The 19702-nt window shown below is 43.2% G+C and overlaps 1 long non-coding RNA gene across 1 annotated transcript in view; it reads left to right on the top strand.

Moving 5' to 3' along the window:
* LOC137650660 (uncharacterized) overlaps positions 1–17764 on the top strand; it is a 45827-nt gene extending 28063 nt beyond the window's left edge. Inside the window, exons 2-3 of the long non-coding RNA XR_011046027.1 lie at positions 5162–5276; positions 17582–17764. This is a non-coding gene — a long non-coding RNA (uncharacterized lncRNA). The remainder of the gene's footprint in view (positions 1–5161; positions 5277–17581) is intronic.
* Positions 17765–19702: the final 1938 nt, after the last annotated feature.

Genomic DNA, 19702 nt, shown 5'->3' with positions numbered 1-19702 from the left:
CAAAGGTAACGGTGTCGAAGCCCTTTCCTGTCAGACAAGAAAGGCAAAAAGTCCTCCAGGGGAGGAAAAAATCCTAGAGGGAGTGGCCGAGGCCGCAAACGCTAGGATTGGCAAACCCCCTGCATGTCCACCAGTGGGGGGATCCCTACAAAGTTGCGCAATCAGGTGGCAGCAACTCGGGGCCGATTCCTGGACAATTTCCGTAATCAGTCGGGGATATCGCGTCCCGTTCACAACATCTCTACCTCCCTTGACAGCGGATCCAGTGTCGTTGAGCTCCTTTGCCATGGGATCGGCAAGGGGCCAAGCCCTACGGGCAGAAGTCGAGACCATGTTAAAGAAGGGCGCTCTCCAGGAGGTCGTCAACGGTTCCCCAGGCTTCTTCAGTCGACTCTTTCTTGTCTTTCTTGTAAAGAAGGTGTCTGGAAGCTGGAGACCAGTCATCGACCTCTCAGCTCTGAACAGGTTTGTCAAACAAACCCCGTTCAGCATGGAGACGGCAGAAACAGTCAGACTTGCAGTGAGACCACAAGACTTCATGTGTACACTGTACCTGAAGGACGCGTACTTTCAGATCCCAGTCCATCCGTCTTCAAGGAAGTACTTAAGATTCAGTCTAGACAACAAGATCTACCAGTTCAAGGTGCTGTGTTTTGATCTCCACAACACCTCAGGTATTTACCAGAGTGTTCACCCTGATTTCTTTGTGGGCACACAGGATCGGCATCCGTCTCCTCTGTTATCAGGACGACTGGCTGATCCTGGCAGACTCGGAGTCGACCCTTCTTCAACACCGAGACAAGCTTCTGGAACTTTGCCAAGATCTAAGGATCATGGTAAATCTCGAGAAGTCTTCTCTGCTTCCAACTCCGCGACTGGTATATCTAGGCATGATATTCGACACCAATCTCCACAAAGCCTTCCCATCAGACGACAGGATAGCAAGGCTGAGGAGGGTTGCAGATCCTTTCCTCAGACGAGACGAACTCCCAGCCAATCATGGTTACGTCTCCTTGGTCACCTCTCTTCCCTGGCCCGTCTAGTTCCAAACGGTCGCATCAGGATGAGATCCCTGCAATGGCGACTCAAGTCTCGGTGGAATCAAGGACACGATTCCCCGGACGTCATGGTCTCTATGGGTCCTGCGGAACGGACGGACCTTCAATGGTGGGTGACAGACGAGAACCTACGAAAGGGAGTGGATCTTCTCGTGCTGTTTTCGGACGCCTCAAAGAAAGGGTGGGGGCCCACGTTCTGAACCACAGGACCTCAGGCCTGTGGTCAGAATCAGAAAAGTGCCCCCACTTAAATTTGCTAGAAATGAAGGCAGTATCCTGGCACTTAACTGTTCCAACAGTACCTACCTCGCGGGTCACTCCGTGGTGGTGATGAGCGACAACACCACAGTAGTGGCTTATATCAACAAAAAGGGAGGTACCTTTTCAGAGCAGCTATCCCATCTGGCAGTAGAGATACTGAGATGGACCGAAGTCCACTCGATTCCACTATTAGCTCGTTTCATTCCAGGCAAGAGGAATGTGCTCGCCGACAGTCTGAGCAGGGCATCCCAGATAGTGAGTACCGAGTGGTCTTTGGATCGTCTGGTAGCCAACAAAGTCCTGACTTTGTGGGGTTCCCCGACGGTGGATCTTTGCGACAGCTTTGAATTTCAAGCTTCTGCTTTACTGCCCCCAGTCCCAGACCCCAAGGCACTCTGGCAAGATGCCTTCCAACAACGGTGGGACAACATCAACGTATATGCCTTTACCCTGTTCTGTCTGATGAGGAGGGTACTCAACAAGACCAGAATATCGGTCAACCTTTCAATGACCTTGATAGCTTCGCTATGGCATCACGCAGAGTGGTTTCCGGACCTTCTGCAGCTCCTGACGGAACTCCCGAGAGAACTTCCTCCACGACACGAGCTACTCAAACAACCACACGCCAACATCTTTCACAAAGCCGTAGCTTCGCTGCGGCTTCACGCCTGGAGACTATCCAGCATCTCCTCACACAGAGGGGCTTTTCGCAACAAGTTGCTGAAAGGATGTCTGGACACCTGCGAAAGTCATCCACAGGGGTCTACCAGGCGAAGTGGAAAGTTTAATGTGGTTGGTGTCGTGGAAGGGGTATCTCTCCACTCGATGCAACTATTCCAGCAATAGCGGAGTTTCTCGTGTATTTGCGGGAAGAAATGCGCCTTTCAGTCTCAGCAGTGAAAGGCTATCGCTCAGCCTTAAGTCTTACCTTCAGGCTCAAAGGAATGGACATTTCCTCTTCGCTGGAACTTTCTATACTCATACAAAGTTATGAACTTACCTGCCCTCAGTCGGATGTGAGACCTCCTCCATGGAACGTGGTTCGAGTTCTCAGGTCTCTTAAGAGACCTCCCTTCGAACCAATACGCCAGGCTTCTGATCGCCACCTGACTTGGAAGACGATGTTCCTACTTGCTTTAGCCTCGGCCAAGCGAGTCGGCGAACTTCATAGTCTCTCGTATGACATCGCCCATTCAAGGGGATAGGGGGAGGTAACGTTCAGATTCGTCCCTGAGTTTGTTGCTAAGACTCAAAATCCAGGAGTGCCGGACCCTCGGTTCGATTCTTTCCGTATTTCGAGTCTTCGTTCTGTAACAGATGACCCAGACCATCTCCTACTGTGCCCAGTGAGGAGTCTGAGGCTCTATCTTAAGAGAGCTGCTGCAATTCGTCCTCGGGTGCAGGCATTGTTTGTGAGCACCCGAAGGACGAAGAGGAGGGTCTCTAAGAATACTATCTCAGCGTGGATTCGCAGGGTTATCCATCATTCCCTGAATCCCGACCCTTCTCCGTCACGTCGTCCTAGAGCACACGATGTCAGGGGCATTGCTACGTCCCTGGCCTTCAAGAAGAACTACTGTGACGCAGGTTTTACAAGCAGGGATTTGGAAGCATCAGACGACCTTCACAGCCCACTACCTGCAAGACGTGACCCACAGGAGGCTCGATGCGTTTTCTATCGGCCCTGTAGTGGCTGCACAACAGCTGGTTTAAACCTCAGGCTCCTTAATGGACAAGTAGCAGAGGGTTGAGGGCATTTTTACCCTGTTTTATTCTGCATGAATGAAAACGTATGCCTGGCCCTTTTTTCTTTCTTCATTCTCCCCTCTCTTGGGGAAAGCAGCATCCTGGGTTCTCTGCACAGCTGACCTCAAACCACTGCAGTTAAACATGTTTCCTTGGGTTCCTAGTATTAAGATAATACTGTCACGTCTCCATACCCTTACGAGGTAGTATTGGGAACGTCCTATCCTAGAATTCCATCTAAAGGACTTCAGGTCAACTTCCTAGGACGAGTCACACTTCATTCCTTCACACACAAGTTTACGTAGGCCGCGGTCCTTGTAGAGCAAGGCACTTGCGACGTGCAGGGACTCCTTATCTTTGAGTACTAACACACTCAGATACTGAGTCCCCGGGCAAAAGCCAAAATCCAGTATTGGCTGGGACTTACCACCCTACCTAAGGGTTGAGTCACCCATATTAAATAGCGTGGTTTGTATTTTAGTTACGGAACAAATGACAAATTTGTAGATAATTTGTATTTTTCCTAACTATACAAACCTTAGCTATTTAATCAAACTTGCCCGCCAGCCCTGTCCCCCGGGAAGTCCTACCTCTAAGCAAAGTGAACTAATCACAGGTGTGTGAAGGGGGGAGGGGTAGCAAGCTACCCCTCCCTACCCCCTCGCTAACTAGCGAGGGGGGTAGTAAACCCTCGTTAAAATTCTAATTTTTTTCCTATCCGCATTAGTTCCACCATGTCTACCGTTGGAAGAAAATGTCTTCCATGTGGGAATTTAAATCTATTTCGAAATTTAGTGTAATTTCATATATTTTGGTCATTGATTGTTTAAAAGGCTCAGTTCAGTATATAGCTATTGTTGCTCACGCAATAGTAAAATTATCCCTCGGTTAATACGTGATACACTATTTTCTAGCAAAACTGGAATTTGCCATAAACAATGCTATCTACTTTGGCACTTTTCTCAGTATGATTAATAGTGGTCTGTGACTTAAGTATTGTCCGATTCAAATGTGAGGATTATTTCCAAGTCTGTCAGTTGTTTACCTTTGGGAACCTAATGGTGGGTTATTAGATATGCATTAGTTTCAATTGCTTGGGGAACAGTGTACTTTCTGAATGACATATTCATTAGCTTGTTTTTATCCAATGTAGAGCTTATAAGTACTGTACTTATGCTCAAGTCCCTGAATGTACTTTTACAGCCCCTATCCTCACCCCTATTTTTCTTTAGTTCCATCATAACGACCATATGCTCTTGGTGTTATTTTAATAGAGTGGGGGGGGGGGGAACCTCAGTATGTTTTAGGAAAAAATCACCTGGTATAAGAGTTTTTACACATGGAGTCATCTCTTCATCCGTATAATTCCCCACCTGCGGTCATCCGTATGCCTTTAGACCTCAATTAAATTTGGGACCTTGTAATCAATCAGTAAAGGTTGCTAAGAAAGAGGAAGCGTCATGCATGCAAGTTTTTTGTAACCCCATTTAAGGGCACTTTATTTATTTTCTAAAGCCTACATTCTAGTGTGACATAACTCCTGATCAGAATATTTTTCATTTAAAGGACCTTTCAGCATGGCACTATTGTCCAGAACTTACAAGCTATTGGTGGGCCTGGCATGGTCGGTGAATTAGATAAATCGAAGTTTGTAGCGTCCAAATACAACAAAGGTAGACCTTTGTCGGGTGTGTGGGTATTTGATGGGATAGAGCTGGAGAGCAAAAAAAAACTGGTTGATCAACCAAAAAATGGACACTCACTTGTGCCGTTGATAAAACATTTTAAGTTGGAATGCTTGATCCAGAGTGATTCATGGAAAAGCTATACAGATCTTGCCACTTGAGGATATGTGCAATTTTGTGTTAATCATTCAGAACATTTTACGGATGCAGGCAGGTGCACATATCCAAAATATCAAGAGGTTTTAGGGAGATGTAAAAAAATTACATTCTCGGTGGTGGAATGCAAAAAGAATGTTTAGTTCAATATTTATCTGTCTTTATCCACCAAGTAAAATTCATTTTGATACGAATTTTGAATTTTTTTTTTTTCATGAACTATCATACTAATATGTGTTTATTTCACCACCACAGAAGGCCCGAGCATTTACTGTACATCATTTCCTGCTTCAAGCTAACAACTTGTATCCTGACCCAATTCTCCCACCATCTATATAGGATCCTAAACCATCTACCTCACAAATTTGAGGTAAGGATTACCGTATGCCTACAGTACTTATGATACTTTAGTAGTGATTCTGTGGATAGCATGTGCAGCATAACCATGTAATGCTTGCCAGAACACAGAAGCTGTGAGATAATGTTTATCTTTTAGCAAAGTGACTCACGGTGGTGTAAAAGCCATTTGAGGGACATGTGGATCATAGGTTATTATGATAATTTAGTTTCACTCCACTTATACTGTACTAGAGTCTCCCATAATTTTTATTATAGGGAGGGGGTAGAAAACCTTATGAACAGGTGTTGTCCCGTAATGATCATGATATAAAAATAAATGAATAGGCAAAATATATGGTTCATGTACTGTGTAAGCTAGCCAAAGTGGAGCAGACCCATTTGAGGTACGTAATATAAATTATTGTATAGATAATTATGATATTTTGATAGCACAGCACATCTATGTACCGCTTGCAAGAACATTGGAGCAGTGAGATAATGTTTATTTGTTAGCAAAGTGAGCCACAGGATTACAAAAACCAGTTGAGGGACATGTGAATCATATGAATTTATGATATAGTTTTGCGCCACTTACAATGGAGCCCCTCATCATTATGATAGGGGGGAGGGTATGAAATTTATGAACAGCTGTTCTCTCCTAATAATCATGGTTAAAAATGAATAAATCATATGATGAGTAGGTAAAATATAGGGTTCATATATTCGGCCAGAAGGTAAAGTATTATATATTTACTGTTCAATTTATAGCGATACAGGAATACACTACAAGAAATAGGTGATTGCTGACTATTTTGTCATTCTTCTCTGTATGGCTAATGAGCCTTGGGCATAATAACTTGGGTATCGATTGACTAAAATGTAAAAGTCACTTACTTTTCTAAGTCCATTGTATACTTTTGAGACTGTTTGTGGGCTGCAGTACTTTAGTAGCTACTCAAGAGGATGGATTGTGCAGTGCATCCATTAACCACTTACCAGAACAGAAGAGCAGTAAGATAATGTTTATGCGAGTGACGCGAGTGACTTAATGTGAATCATAGGTAATTTAGGTACTGTACTTTATCTTCATGCCATTTACACGAACTATATAATTTTGCAACTAGTTATCTTGTGTTTATTATACATTTATCATTACTATTGCTGCAAATCTTTTTTTTCAATATTAATCTTACCCGATGATCATGTAGCTGTCAACTCCGTTGCCCGACAGAAATCTACGGACGGGATACGCCAGCGATCGCTATACAAGAGGGGGGTGTACTCACCAGCGCCATCTGTGGTCAGGTACTCCAGTACTTCTTGTCAACACCACCTCAATTTTTCCTCTGTCGTGCCGCCGGCAAGACCTACATGGATACGCTGTTGATTTTGGAGTCTTTGTTCACGGTTTTGGTGAAGTATTTGCTCTAAAATTTAGCCTTCGCTGTACAGGAAGCTTTTCCCTTAGCTTAGATAGCTTTTGGAATTAAATTGATTTGTTGGTTAACGATCTTTGCTTTACTTTGGAATTCCCCCTTGACTGTTCTCTAAATTCAAGATGTCCGACCACTCTCAAGCTCCTAAAATTAGGCGATGTAGTGTTAGGACTTGTAATAGGCGTCTTCCGAAGGCCTCTGTTGATCCTCACACCGTTTGTTCCGACTGTAGGGGAAAATCCTGTCAGTTGGAAGATCGATGTGGGGACTGTGCTGGGCTTTCGGAATTCGATTTTAATGAATTCCTCCTCCCCCCATGACCCTCGACCTTTTCCTTCCCCTGTGGTGGTGACCCCCGAACCTGCTACGAGTGCTCAGCCTGATATGACGGATATGTTGCGTGCCATTCAGGCTCTTGGTGATAAGGTGGAGTCTTTAGTTAGTGACCACAATTTTCTCTTGGCAGATGTCAAGGAACTTAAAGTGAAAAGTGCAGTGGGAAGTGTTAGTGCCAGTGCTGTGCCTAGTGTCAGTGTCAGTGTTGCGCATGAGGATACTTCTGTGCGTGCCAGTCATCCTCCCAGTCCGGGACCTCTTGCAAGCTCCCAAGCCCAGGAGAGAAGCAACGTCGAAGGGCAAAAGGGTTCGGCAGGCCTTGATCGGCGCACAGTTGTATCCTCAGTGGTTGCGGGCGTATCTGATAGAGATCGTCACTTCCACTCCCAGACGATTGAGCCCTTAAATTCCTCGTCTGCGGAAGAAGTTTCCAGGAGGAAACGGTGGACCCAGGTCTCACGACCTCTCAAACGTAAGGTCCCGTCCGAGCTAGTCCAACGGCCCAGGTGTAGCCACTGGGCCAGTTCGGACTCGCCGCAGTCATCTGATGACTGCACACCTCCTAAGAGAGGTAAAGCGGTGCCTCAACAGGCCTCTGCTCCAACTTCTGTGGACCCCAAGTTGTCTATGCTGCAGACTATGCAGTCTCAGCTTGCGGCTTTGATGCAGGAGTATCAGGCAGAGAAGGTTAGCACACCTCCTCCTGCGAGCGCTCCTCCACCTCTGCGCAGTCCTCCCTGCCAGACGTATGTTCTTGAGGCTCCTCCTGCTTCCATGCGTGAGCTGCCGCATTGGGAGTTGCCAGGTTCCAGCGCTATGCAGCAACCTCCTCTACCCTTGAGGCAGGAGCCTCTTGCTATGCGGCAACCTCCTCAACTCTTGAGGCAGGAGCCTCATGCTATGCGGCAACCTCCTCTTCCCATGAGGCAGGAGCCTCATGCTATGCGGCAACCTCCTCTACCCATGAGGCAGCAGCCTCATGCTATGCGGCAACCTCCTCAACCCTTGAGGCAGGAGCCTCACTCTGCGCAGCAACCTCCTCAACCCTTGAGGCAGGCGCAACCCTTGAGGCAGGAGCCTCATGCTATGAGGCAGCCTCCTCAACGCATGCAGCACGAGCCTCTTACCATTCAGCAGCCGCATTCTTCGCAGCATGAGCCTCTTCCCATACAGCATGAGCCGCATACCATGCAGCATGAGCCTCATGCCTTACAGCATTCGCTTCTGACCACGCTTGCTCCTCAGACCACCGCAGAACCTCCCTCACCCCAGCCTCATGACTTTGTCATTGCCAGCCCTCAGTCTCTTCAGCAGAGGCATGATGATGGATCCGCAAGTGCGCATGCACCCGTTCTGCAGAATTCAGCCATTCAGCATGCCGCTCTACCGTTACCTCTCGCTACTCAACTCTCAGGCGATGAGGTTTCTGAGGATGAAGCTGCTCACCTGGATGATCCTACTTCTGATGTGGATGGACACAAGTCTTCGCCGCCTTCCTTAGACTTTCGTAAGGTCCTGGCTCTGTTCAGAGAGTTATACCCTGAACACTTCGTATCTGCAACCCCTCGTTCTCCTCCATCCGAGTTTTCTCTAGGCATGCAGCCTATTACGTCTGCCTACACCAAGCTTGTCCTCGCCAGATCATCAAGGAGAGCTTTGAGGGTTTTAGGGGATTGGTTGCAGTCCAAGCAGCAACTGGGAAGGACCTCTTTTGTGTTTCCTCCTCCTAAGCTGGCTTCTAAGTCGGGCGTCTGGTATGCCACGGGAGAGGAACCTGGCTTGGGGGTTCCTGCCTCTGCCCAGGCCGACTTCTCAAGTTTGGTTGACTCTCCCCGCAGGTCGGCTATGAGACGCTCGAAGGTCTGCTGGACTTTTTCTGATCTGGACCACTTGATGAAGGGAGTCTTTCGCGCCTTCGAAATTTTTAACTTCCTCGATTGGTGCCTGGGGGCCTTAAGCAGGAAGACTGCCCCTTCTGACAAAGACTCGGCCATGCTGATCATGTCCAGTATGGACAAAGCAATTCGCGATGGTTCTGGCGAACTTGCGTCTATTTTTGTCTCAGGAGTCCTCAAGAAAAGAGAACATCTATGCTCCTACTTATCGACTGGTATCACCCCTTGCCAGAGGTCACAGTTGCTGTTTGCTCCTCTCTCCAAGTTCCTGTTTCCGGAGGAGTTAATCAAGGAGATGGCTGCGGCTCTTATCCAGAAAGATACGCATGACCTCATGGCCTCTTCAGCACGTAAGGCTAAAACCTTACCTTCCGTGCCGAGATCTTACCGCACCCCTGTGGCTGATACACCTGCTACCAGATTCATTCCGCCCTTTCGTGGCAGAGCCCCCAGTAGAGGAAGTACCCGTGCAGACAGTCACCGGGGCAAGTCCAAGAAAGGTGCCAAGTCCACGAAAAGCAAGCTTTGACTTCCTTCCTCTCCAGACAGCTGTAGGAGCCAGACTCAAGACCTTCTGGCAAGCCTGGGAGAGCAGAGGTGCAGACGCTCAGTCTGTCAAGTGGCTAAGGGAGGGTTACAGAATTCCGTTCTGCCGCAATCCCCCTCTGACCACATCTCCCATCAACCTCTCTCCCAACTACAAGGAGAAGGACAAGAGGCTAGCGTTACATCAAGAGGTGTCGCTCCTGTTACAGAAGGAGGCAGTGGTGATAGTCCGGGACCATCAATCCCCGGGCTTTTACAACCGTCTCTTCCTGGTGGCCAAGAAGACAGGAGGTTGGAGACCGGTGCTGGACGTCAGTGCGCTCAGTGCTTATGTCACCAAGCAGACGTTCACAATGGAGACGACGAAGTCGGTCCTAGCAGCGGTCAGGCAGGAGGACTGGATGGTCTCGTTAGATCTGAAAGACGCCTACTTTCACGTTCCCATCCATCCAGACTCCCAACCTTTTCTGAGATTCGTCTTTGGAGAGGTTGTGTACCAGTTCCAAGCCCTGTGCTTTGGCCTGACCACGGCACCTCTTGTGTTTACGCGACTGATGAGGAATATTGCGAAATTCCTTCACTTGGCAGACATCAGAGCCTCCCTTTATTTAGACGACTGGCTTTTAAGAGCTCCCACAAGTCGTCGCTGTCTGGAGAGTCTCAGATGGACTTTGGATTTGACCAAGGAACTGGGCCTCTTGGTCAATTTAGAGAAGTCCCAGCTCGTTCCTTCCCAAACCATCGTTTACCTGGGGATGGAGATTCAGAGTCGAGCTTTTCGGGCTTTTCCGTCGGCCCCAAGAATCAACCAAGCCCTGGAGTGCATCCTGAGCATGCTGAGGAGGAACCGATGCTCGGTGAGGCAGTGGATGAGTCTAACAGGGACTCTTTCATCGCTAGCCCTGTTCATCGAGTTAGGGAGACTCCACCTCCGCCCCCTTCAGTACCATCTGGCTGCTCACTGGAACAAGGATATGACGCTCGAGACGGTCTCTATTCCTGTTTCCAAAGAGATGAGGGCTACTCTAACGTGGTGGAAGAACAGCATTCTTCTCAAGGAGGGTCTCTCGTTAGCTGTTCAGACCCCCGACCTTCATCTCTACTTGGACGCATCAGACTCGGGCTGGGGCGCGACATTGGACGGACAGGAATGCTCAGGGACATGGAACAAGGAACAGAAAACGCTTCACATCAATTGCAAGGAGTTGTTGGCAGTTCATCTGGCCTTAATGAACTTCAAGTCCCTCCTGCTAAACAAGGTGGTGGAGGTGAACTCCGACAACACCACAGCCTTGGCGTACATCTCCAAGCAGGGAGGGACTCATTCGAGGAAGCTGTTCGAGATCGCAAGGGACCTCCTCATTTGGTCAAAAAGTCGAAAGCTCACGCTGGTAACGAGGTTCATTCAGGGCGATATGAATGTTACGGCAGATCGCCTCAGCCGGAAGGGTCAAGTCATCCCCACAGAGTGGACCCTTCACAAGAACGTGTGCAACAGACTTTGGACCCTGTGGGGTCAGCCAACTATAGATCTGTTCGCTACCTCGATGACCAAGAGGCTCCCATTGTACTGTTCCCCGATTCCAGACCCGGCAGCAGTTCACGTGGATGCCTTTCTGCTGGACTGGTCCCACCTCGACCTGTATGCATTCCCGCCGTTCAAGATCATCAACAGGGTTCTTCAGAAGTTCGTCTCTCACGAAGGGACACGGCTGACGTTGGTTGCTCCCCTTTGGCCTGCAAGAGAATGGTTCACAGAGGTACTGCAATGGCTGGTCGACGTTCCCAGGACTCTCCCTCTAAGAGTGGACCTTCTGCGTCAACCTCACGTAAAGAAGGTACACCCAAGCCTCCATGCTCTTCGTCTGACTGCCTTCAGACTATCGAAAGACTCTCAAGAGCTAGAGGCTTTTCGAAGGAGGCAGCCAGAGCGATTGCCAGAGCAAGGAGGATATCCACTCGCAGAGTCTATCAATCTAAGTGGGAAGTCTTCCGAAGCTGGTGCAGAGCCAATGCAGTTTCCTCTACCAGTACCACTGTAACCCAAGTTGCTGACTTCCTGTTGCATCTTAGGAATGTTAGATCTCTATCAGCTCCTACGATCAAGGGGTACAGAAGTATGTTGGCAGCGGTTTTCCGCCACAGAGGCTTGGATCTTTCCACCAACAAAGATCTGCAGGACATCCTTAGGTCTTTTGAGACCTCTAAAGAACGTCGGTTGTCCACTCCAGGCTGGAATCTAGACGTAGTCCTAAGGTTCCTTATGTCATCAAGATTTGAACCTCTCCAGTCAGCCTCTTTCAAGGACCTCACTCTAAAAACTCTTTTCCTCGTCTGCCTTGCAACAGCCAAAAGAGTAAGTGAGATTCACGCCTTCAGCAGGAACATAGGTTTCACATCTGAAACGGCTACATGTTCCTTACAGCTCGGTTTTTTGGCTAAAAACGAGCTTCCTTCACGTCCTTGGCCTAAATCGTTCGAAATACCTAGCCTTTCCAACATGGTGGGTAACGAACGGGAGAGAGTACTTTGCCCTGTCAGAGCTCTTAAGTACTATCTTAAAAGGTCAAAACCCTTGCGAGGACAATCGGAGGCCTTATGGTGTGCTATTAAGAAACCTTCACTGCCTATGTCTAAGAACGCAGTTTCTTACTACATAAGGCTTCTGATTAGAGAAGCTCATTCTCATATGAAGGAAGAAGACCTTGCTTTGCTGAAGGTAAGGACACATGAAGTGAGAGCTGTGGCTACTTCAGTGGCCTTCAAACAGAACCGTTCTCTGCAGAGTGTTATGGATGCAACCTATTGGAGGAGCAAGTCAGTGTTTGCATCATTCTATCTCAAAGATGTCCAGTCTCTTTACGAGAACTGCTACACCCTGGGACCATTCGTAGCAGCGAGTGCAGTAGTAGGTGAGGGCTCAGCCACTACATTCCCATAATCCCATAACCTTTTTAACCTTTCTCTTGAATGCTTTTATTGTTGTTTTGGGTTGTACGGTAGGCTAAGAAGCCTTCCGCATCCTAGTTGATTTGGCGGGTGGTCAATTCTTTCTTGAGAAGCGCCTAGGTTAGAGGTTGTGATGAGGTCCTTTAGTATGGGTTGCAGCCCTTTATACTTCAGCACCTAAGAGTCGTTCAGCCTCCTAAGAGGACCGCTGCGCTCAGTAAGGAAGACGTACTTATTAAAGGCAGAGTAATGGTTCAAGTCGACTTCCTTACCAGGTACTTATCGTTTTATTTGTTATTTTGAATAACTGATAAAAATGAAATACGGGATACTAAGCTTCTTGATTAACATGTATACTGGTTTTCACCCACCTCCCTGGGTGTGAATCAGCTACATGATCATCGGGTAAGATTAATATTGAAAAATGTTATTTTCATTAGTAAAATAAATTTTTGAATATACTTACCCGATGATCATGATTTAATTGACCCACCCTTCCTCCCCATAGAGAACCAGTGGACCGAGGGAAAAATTGAGGTGGTGTTGACAAGAAGTACTGGAGTACCTGACCACAGATGGCGCTGGTGAGTACACCCCCCTCTTGTATAGCGATCGCTGGCGTATCCCGTCCGTAGATTTCTGTCGGGCAACGGAGTTGACAGCTACATGATCATCGGGTAAGTATATTCAAAAATTTATTTTACTAATGAAAATAACATTTTTCCCCTCCACCTAAAACTCTGGTTTCCCACTGGGATCCCATAGGATTTTTATTGTATGGGGGAGGGTTTGGACACCTTATAAACGGGTGGTTTGCTCCCTATACTGTATTCATTTTCAAAAATGGATAAATCACAAAATATAGGGAAAATATATGGTTCATGTATTTAGCTTAAATTAAAGTATCATATATTTACCAAAGAACAGTTGCCTTAATTTTTTTGCTGCTTTAAAAATCACTGGTGAATAATTATGCTCATGTTATTCTCCTATGGATTTAGGACTTTTTCATATCTGATGTATTTACTAACTGACCTTTTGAACCCAATGAAACTTCCAAAAGTTTTATGCTACAGGTCTCAAAGATTTATGTAACAATCATTTCTTAAACCCTATGGAGTTATTTAATGGCTAATGTGTTTGTTGAAAATGCTTGTGGGGGAAAAAAATATATAAGGTCATCTTCATTTACTCTCAGGCTGCCACTTGTGTAATAAGTGTTTTAGGGAGAATACAGTCTATTTATACTGGCATTTAATCAAAGTAAGTGATGTATATAAGAAGCTCTGTGTAATGTACATAAGATCTGTTTAATGTTTACCAAATGATATAGCATCATTATTTATCAAATGGAATACTTACAGCGGGTGAAGACTACAATCCATGAGGAATAGCACCTGAGGCTATGGTAGGTGGTGGGGTTTAGATGTGATACCGTACAATCATCTTTCACTGTTTTCCCCACCCCCATCCCAGGTTTCGTGAGACGCACTTGATACACGTATTTTTCTAGCCGAGTTTGGTGTGATTCATGCTCGTCTCGTTCGTACACCGTATAATTCACTTTTTATGTTATCCCCACCTGTAAAACATCATTTCCCACTGAGAATCCATGATAATTGTGCCATTTAAGGGGTTGAGAAGAGTAAAAACTAATAGTTGGAAATGCTGGACACATTAATATAAGGTTCAATTATAAGAGAAGAAAATTAGTATCATATCTTCCAACAAATTATATTATCTAATATAAACAAACTATGTATCACAAAATATTTGAACAGCAATGAATGCTATATCTTCAACTTGAGCGGGATGAATCCGGTTAACTGCAAGCAAAAATATGTATTCTGGAATATTAATTTTAGTTGAATGCAATTTACACTGATTCAAAAGATCAGGTATCAAAAGAACCTTCTTTTTTTTTGAGATGGAGGAACACTTCTAAAGCTAACGTTGCTAAGAGGAAATGGTGGGAAGTCTTTTTTATAGTAGGGAATCACTGAAAATTAGTAAAATATGATGATAAATGAGGAAAATGACAAGATATTTCCACAGCTGAATTTCAGTTGATGTATTGTCTTTTAATTAATAAATGAAAATAATGATTTTTGCATTGTGCACATATGATACTCATAACCACCCAAATATTTTTGCCTTTGCAATTACATTCCCCACTCTATCCTACAATTATGACGACCCTTTTGGGAAATCATTTGATTCTACATTAACATGATTATGCCTTTTGTCCTATAAATAAGCGATAACTTTACGCTAGCTGGAACGCCAATTGAATCATTAACAAGATAGATACGGTAGTAACAATAGGTAGGTGAGGATAGCCACCTACCTACCTGCCTGCCTGCCTGAGTCAAGCCACTTTTGGTTGCTACTAGGGTCCTAATTTTAAACCATCACGGTTGGAACTTTCTCTTACTTTGGTTTGTTTAACAGTTCATTTTTGCCAAGTGCATATTTAGTTTAGATCAGTGGAAGAAGTGGCCTGAAAAATATAACTAAAATTTTCCCTTTTAGGAATCTTAATTTTGTGTAGCTTCATGAGGTTAACTGGAGCATGAGCCTAGTGTAGCAGTTTATCATCATATCATCACGCCAACATTATACCCACTACATAGCAGCCTGATTACCTTCATAGAGCTTCAAATTTGTACAGATTGGCTGCTTTTAACACCCACGAAGTATGTGGTTCATTGTCTATATGGGATGCCCACATGGGGCCTCAGTAGAGGGGGCGAGACCCCTCTATGAAGACTGTCCGCAGTCCTCCAACTCTAGCCCTTACTCGATTAAGAGTAACCCAATCCTTTCTACAGAGATTTGGTCCATGGGGAAGAAACTGACATGGGCTCTGTATGGCTTTGCCTGGTGGGCTGTGGTCTGTTTCTCTCCAGCATTCTAGATGGCAAGTTGATGACTCCATGGGGTCGAGGCTAGTGGTGGTTATGAAGCTTTTGCAGGATTTCGATCTTTGTCTAACCATTCAGTGATCATAGCATGGGTGCTTTTCATCATTCTCTTGTTTATATTTTTGGGTCTTTGAAGGGGTTATTCAGCAGATATTTGGTGGTGTAATGCCTGCCAATCCATTGGGTACTGGGAGGGGCGTTGGTCTTAGGGCACTAGTAATTGTGACATGCTTGATTGAGGTTGGCATTATATGGGGATGACATGACCTTTCCCAGAATGGTGAGCAGTATTCGGCAGTGGAGTAGTTGAGTGCCACAGGGGTTTTTGTCTTAAGATTGGGGATTTATTTCCCATTTTGAATTAGAAAATTTGCAAAAGAGGTTATTTTGGTAGCTACCTTCTCCTTTATTTTCCATACATGCCCCCTAAAAGATAGCGTAAAAGGTGCTTCTGATATACCGGAGGCAAGTGACCAGTCCCTGTGGGATCAAGCACCTGCACCTTCCTGTGGGTAACTCAGGACTATTAATCCTTATGACATTTGGCTGTTAACCTGTTACTTCTTCACAAGTCTAGGCCATATGAAATGATGGCTAACCCCCATTTGTGGCGGTTATATAAAGTTTTACCCACTTTTACCCTTGCTATGTTTAGGGTTACCCAGTCCTTCCTGGTGAGGGTTGTTTCACTGGGCATCCCTTCGTTTAGGCTAGGCAGCTCCTCATTGGATGGCCATCAGAAGCTTTCCCGCCACTTTACTAGCCTGTGAGTAGCTGCCCGAAAAGGCTTTTGTGAGATTTCAGTCTTGGCCTTGCTTCCTGATGATTGTGAAATGGATGCAAGGGGTCATTGATTTGTTTATTTTTTTCAGTTCTTGCTAGCATTTCTCGTCTTTTATTGGATGGTGGGATACCGTCTACTTTGTATGAAGATGGTAGAGGTGTTGGTTTTAAGATGCCAGTAATAATCTGACATGACTTATTTAGCTCTGATTCTACCTCATGTACATGGCTTGGATTGATACAAAGGGGCTCCAAAATTTAGGGACTTGCAATTGTGTGAGTCATGCCAACGCTTTCTAAAGATTCGTTCATGTAAACACATTATAATAGTCAAAACCATATTAGTTTGATAGTTATGCTTAATAAAATTAGTAATTCGATGAGACAAAGGTAGGATAAGGCAGCCGATGGTGGATAAAGGCAGGATTATATTAAAGAATAAGGTTGGATAGATTTTTCATTGATTTAAGGTAACATCGGTTAATCATTGGCAAAAGTCATATGGCTGTTGTGTTAATAGTTTCAGATAGGTTAGTTAAAGTATACCCAGTAAGTAAAAAACAACATCGAATAAGCTTGTCAGTGAACTAGTCGAGATTAGGTTATTGAGTCAAAGAGTGTGTGATAAAGTTATCCATATTTAAACTAGTTAAGATGGTGAAGATTGTTGGAATAAGCTGGTTCATTGATTGAAGGTTAACCAGAAAATTCACTTAGATGTATTGAGAGAGTCAAAGATTGTGTGATAAGGTTTACTATAGTTAAACTAGGTATGTAAGATGGTGAAGATTGTTGGAATAAGCGGGTTCATTGATTGAAGGTTAACCAGAAAATTCACTTAGATAAATTGATTGATATGGTAGGATAGCTGGAGTTATTTTATGGAGGATCCATGCTATATATAATGAAAGTTTAGTATGCCATTTCAATTACGAGAGTGGTATATTTCCTTGATAAATTTAGGAAGTTCCAGGTCTTATTTTAGGTGGGGGAACATGATAATTATTCATTTGCACAGCACTATACTCTTGTATACTAAAAAATATTCTACTCCTGAAACTGTTACTGTGTCAGTAAATCTTGTTTTTGCTCAGAATTTATAAACATCGTTTTTATATTTGTGTTTATGAGTAGTTTGTGTTTTTGACCAGGTATCCTTTGTGGTGTAAGGTAGAGTGTTTTATTCAGGGAATTTATGGTTTATCGAATATTTCTTGAAGAAAACAGTGGAATACCAGAAGTCTGTCATTCGATTTGTGAAGTATTTCCTTGTTAGGATTCAGGAATTAATACTTTTTTGCTTTACATGTCTGTCATTATTTCCAATATTTTAGAATATTTTTTTATTTGTAGTTTATCATGCAGAATGTTTTACCAAAAGTGTAGTCATGATATTGAAGTGCACAGTAAAATATTCGAGTAAGAAAGATATATCTGTAAAATTAACGTCTTTTATTTATTTTTCAGACTAGAATCATCAAAATAACAGGAAATTATAGTCTCCTGCTCAAGCTAGAAAATTAAACTGCTGTAAGACATTCCTAATGACGTCAAGATGAAGATCTGCCGCAAATATTCTGGGATTTACTACAGACAAAATTCCAGAGGGTTTCAGAAGACAAAATTTAATTTCAAAAGGAGCAACAAATCGTCTCGACTGAAGTGGCCACACTATCATCAAACATTTTATTGTTACTATTATCACTAGCCAAATTACAATCTAGTTTGAAACCCAAGTGAAAACCCTTATGAGAAATATAATTATAGTCCTTCAAATATCCTAAATTCTCAATATACTAGTTATTGAGATTTTAGGGGGTTGTGTGTTACAAAGATCACTCCATTTATATCCCATAGGTTCAATACTAGTCACTAACTGAGAATTGAAGAACAGAAATCGAGTTAAAGTAAATAAGTCATTTACAATATCACCAAATTATTTGAAGTTTATCAAAGTGTCTTTATTTATGGAATTTAATTATAAAAGCCATTAACTTTTACTCAGTTTAGTAGCAAGTATTTTACTGGCTCCTAATCTTTACAGAGTCAGTGCATATAAAGCTATTTTAGTTAATTTTGAATTTTCTGTATCTTTTCCTTAGTAAATACAAGTGAAGCTATTTTTTCTAGTAAATTCTAAACTTCTAAAATTTAATTTGAAAATTAGGTCCAGATCTACATTTTGAACTTTGACTTTTCTGATTAAAATTCAGATTGCAATTTCTTAATTTTCAAATGATATTAAACAATCACAATCATTTGAATAGTTAATTGGTTCCAAGTACCTCTTAAAATAATTAGCCAAAATTATTATAGTTCATGTTAAATGGAGTGGCCTTATGTATTATTATAAATGTTTTTTTGAAAAGGTAAATTTAACAATATCGATCAGGTAAGACTAACAAATGTAAATGAGGAAGGACTTCTGCCAAGAAATTTGCTGTTCATGTTTTCAATTTTTATTAACTATGGTTAAATCAAATGTTGATTTCCTCTGGCCCTCTCAACATCAGGATTGTATTATTTTCAGAATTGTGTACTGTAAACAAGTTATCTAAATGTGTGACTGAAGGGAAGTTGATATTAATTATTATTTTAGCAATTGAGTCTAATTCAAGTACATTAATTTCATGTGGATATAACCTCCAACTACTTATTTTAACTATATTTTTTTCATCTCTTGTCTATGTTTACCATTTCATCTCTTTCTTTTGACATTCTCATCCAATTAGTAGCAACTGACATTGAAATTTTCTCCTACACAACGTCGAATCTATGGTAGGCCTATGTTCTCTTAAAAAGGCATAAGCAGATACGTATGCTTAAGATCGTAGCTACTAGATAAAAAAAAAATAGTCTGGTTTTCTAATTAGCCACAATTTGTCACAGTTCAGTAACTTTTTTATCCTTAGGGGGGGATAGCTAATCATATTTTAGGAATCTACACGGTTATAGGTTTTGCTATTTTGAATATACCAGAGAAGTAAAATAAAATGCTAATTGATGATTTTTGCCAATATATTTCAAAATATACGAGAGAAGTAAAAAATGAATATCGATGATTTTTTGTCTTATATAATTCAAAATATACTAGAGAAATAAAAAATGCTAATTGATAATTTTGGATTATATATTTCAAAATATGCTAAAGTAAAAAATTTTTTATTGCTAATTTAGCTTATATATTTCAAAATAACCGTTCTATTTCCTTTCCTCTAGTGGTAATGACATATATTCTTCTTATTTGAAGACTATATAAATCCCCAGTACTAAAATTATTTCCATATATTTCACTTGGAGAGAGAGAACCAAGTATGCTTTGTAAAAAATTCGTTTTTTATTTATTGAATAAATTTATTGTGCGAGTAACTGGTCCATTCATGATTAGAATAATTTTGAATGTTTATGATGGGAATCCCTGTGTTTTAGTATTGCTAAGTATCAGAAGCCTAATATCTCTCTCTCTCTCTCTCTCTCTCTCTCTCTCTCTCTCTCTCTCTCTCATATATAGGATCCATTCAAGAGCATACAATTTCTAATGTAATGGTAATTACCACTTCATTCTCTCTATCCATTCATTAAAATGAA

The sequence above is a fragment of the Palaemon carinicauda genome, chromosome 12, assembly GCF_036898095.1.
Source record: "Palaemon carinicauda isolate YSFRI2023 chromosome 12, ASM3689809v2, whole genome shotgun sequence".
NCBI lineage: Eukaryota > Metazoa > Arthropoda > Malacostraca > Decapoda > Palaemonidae > Palaemon > Palaemon carinicauda.
Note: the sequence above shows the minus strand (reverse complement) of the source record. Positions and strands in the feature narration are given on the sequence as shown.